General features: G+C 43.1%; 1 non-coding gene across 1 annotated transcript; it reads right to left on the minus strand.

The window, feature by feature from the left end:
* Positions 1-466: 466 nt before the first annotated feature.
* LOC112700404 (small nucleolar RNA R71) lies at positions 467-574 on the minus strand. Its single transcript, XR_003153311.1, has one exon. It is a non-coding gene; the product is annotated as a small nucleolar RNA R71 (small nucleolar RNA).
* Positions 575-3264: the final 2690 nt, after the last annotated feature.

The following is a 3264-nucleotide window of genomic DNA, read 5'->3' on the forward strand; positions in this document are numbered from 1 at the left end:
CTAAGAGAGGCTAAAGCACAACTCTCTGTTGAGGACCTAACAGAATTCTTCAAAGAAGAAGACATGGCAGCCGAAAACAATAACAATGCCAACAATGCAAGGAAGGTTCTAGGTGACTTTACTCCACCTACTCCCGACTTCTATGGGAGAAGCATCTCTATCCCTGCCATTAGAGCAAACAACTTTGAGCTTAAGCCTCAATTAGTTTCTCTAATGCAACAGAATTGCAAGTTCCATGGACTTCCATTGGAAGATCCTCATCAGTTTAGCTGAATTCTTACAAATCTGTGACACTGCCAAGACTAATGGGGTTAACCCTGAGGTCTACAGACTTATGCTATTCCCTTTTGCTGTAAGAGACAGAGCTAGGATATGGTTGGACTCACAACCTAAAGAAAGCCTATACTCTTGGGAAAAGCTAGTCAATGCCTTCTTGGCAAAGTTCTTTCCACCTCAAAAATTGAGTAAGCTTAGAGTGGAAGTCCAAACCTTCAGACAGAAGGAAGGTGAATCCCTCTATGAAGCTTGGGAAAGATACAAATAATTGATCAGAAAGTGTCCCTCTGACATGCTTTCTGAATAGAGCATCATAGGTATCTTCTATGATGGTCTGTCTGAACTGTCCAAGATGTCATTGGACAGCTCTGCTGGAGGATCTCTTCATCTGAAGAAGATGCCTGCAGAAGGTTAAGAACTCATTGAAATGGTTTTAAATAACCAATTCATGTACACTTCTGAAAGGAATCCTGTGAACAATGGGACGAATCAGAAGAAAGGAGTTCTTGAGATTGATACTCTGAATGCCATATTGGCTCAGAATGAAATATTAACTCAGCAAGTCAATATGATTTCTCAAAGCCTGTCTGGAATGCAAGCTGCACCAAGCAGTACTAAGGATGCTTCATCTGAAGAAAAAACTTATGATCCTGAGAACCCATCAATGGAAGAGGTGAATTACATGGGAATACCCTATGGAAACACCTATAATCCTTGAAATCATCCAAATCTCTCATGGAAGGATCAATAGAGACCTCAACAAGGTTTCAACAACAATAATGGTGGAAGAAACAGGTTTAGCAATGGCAAGCCTTTTCCATCATCTTCTCAGCAACAGACAGAGAATTCTAAGCAGAGCCACTCTGACTTAGCAACCATGGTCTCTGATCTAATCAAAACCACTCAAAGTTTCATGAATGAAACAAGGTCCTCCATTAGAAACTTGGAGGCACAAGTGGGTCAGCTGAGTAAGAAAGTTACTGAACTCCCTCCTAGTACTCTTCCAAGCAATACAGAAGATAATCCAAAAGGAGAGTGTAAGGCCATCAACATGGTCGAGTTTGGAGAGGAGAAAGAGGCAGTGAGCGCCACTGAGGAAGACCTCAATGGACGTCCATTGGCCTCCAATGAGTTTCCTAATGAGGAACCACGGGAATCTGAGGCTCACACTGAGACCATAGAGATTCCATTAGATTTACTTCTGCCATTCATGAGCTCTATGAGTATTCTTCCTTTGAAGAGGATGAAGATGTCACTGAAGAGCAAGTTGCTAAGTACCTCGGAGCAATCATGAAGCTAAATGACAAGTTATTTGGTAATGAGACTTGGGAGGATGAACCCCCTTTGCTCACCAAAGAACTGAATGACTTGACTAGGCAGAGATTACCTCAAAAGAGACAGGACCCTGGGAAGTTCTCAATACCTTGTACCATAGGCACCATAACCTTTGAGAAGGCTCTGTGTGACCTAGGATCAAGCATAAACCTCATGCCTCTCTCTGTAATAGAGAAACTAGGGATCTTTGAGGTATAAGTTGTAAGAATCTCACTAGAGATGGCAGACAATTCAAGAAAACAAGCTTATGGACTTGTAGAGGATGTTCTGGTAAAGGTTGAAGACCATTACATCCCTGCTGATTTTATAGTCCTAGAGACTGGGAAGTGCATGGATGAATCCATCATTCTTGGCAGACCCTTCCTAGCCACAGTAAAGGCTGTGATTGATGTTGACAGAGGAGAATTAATCATTCAAGTGAATGAAGAATCCTTTGTGTTTAAGGCTCAAGGATATCCCTCTGTTACCTTGGAGAAGAAGCATGAAGAGCTTCTCTCAAAACAGAGTCAAACAGAGCCCCCACAGTCAAACTCTAAGTTTGGTGTTGGGAGGCCACAACCAACTTCTAAGTTTGGTGTTGAACCCCCACATTCAAACTCTAAGTTTGGTGTTGGGAGGTTCCAACATTGCTTTGAACATCTGTGAGGCTCCATGAGAGCCTACTGTCAAGCTACTGACATTAAAGAAGCGCTTGTTGGGAGGCAACCCAATGTTATATTTATCTATTTTCCTTTGTTATTTTATGTTTCTTTATAGGTTGATGATCATGGGAAGTCACAAAATCAATTGAAAGAGCAAAAACAGAATGAAAAACAGAAAGAAAACTAGCACACCCTAGAGGAAAACTTGCTGGCATTTAAACGCCTGTAAGGGTAGCAAATGGGCGTTTAACGCCAGAAAGGGGAACCAGACTGGCGTTTAACGCCAGGAATGGGCAAGAAGCTGGTGTTAAACGCCAGAAATGGGCACCAGCCCAGCGTTTAACGCCAGGATTGGCAACAAAAGCATTTTTTGCTTGCCACTTGGTGCGGGGATGAATTATCTTCGACACCTCAGGATCTGTGGAGCCCACAGGATCCCCACCTACGCCACCACTCTCTCTCTTCTCTTCACCCATTCACCAATCACCTCAACACCTCTTCCCCAAAAACCCCTCACCTATCAAATCCCACTATTCTCTTCACTACTCACATCCATCCTTCATAAAACCCCACCTACCTCACTATTCAAATTCAAACCACTTTCCCTCCCAAACCCACCCATAATGGTCGAACCATACACCCCCCTCCACTCCTATATAAACCCATCTTCACTCCTTCATTTTCACACAACCTAAACACTACTTCTCCCCCTTGGCCGAACCACAAAGCCACCTCCATCTCCTCTATTTCTTCTTCTTCTACTCTCTTCTTCCTTCTTTTGCTCGAGGACGAGTAAACCTTCTAAGTTTGGTGTGGTAAAAGCATTGCTTTTTGTTTTTCCATAACCATTTATGGCATCTAAGGCCGGAGAAACCTCTAGAAAGAGGAAAGGGAAGGCAAAAGCTTCCACCTCCGAGTCATGGAAGATGGAGAGATTTATCTCAAGGGTGCATCAAGACCACTTCTATGAAGTTGTGGCCATGAAGAAGGTGATCCCCGAGGTCCCTTTCAA

The sequence above is a fragment of the Arachis hypogaea genome, chromosome 6 (genome assembly GCF_003086295.3).
Source record: "Arachis hypogaea cultivar Tifrunner chromosome 6, arahy.Tifrunner.gnm2.J5K5, whole genome shotgun sequence".
Taxonomy (NCBI): domain Eukaryota; kingdom Viridiplantae; phylum Streptophyta; class Magnoliopsida; order Fabales; family Fabaceae; genus Arachis; species Arachis hypogaea.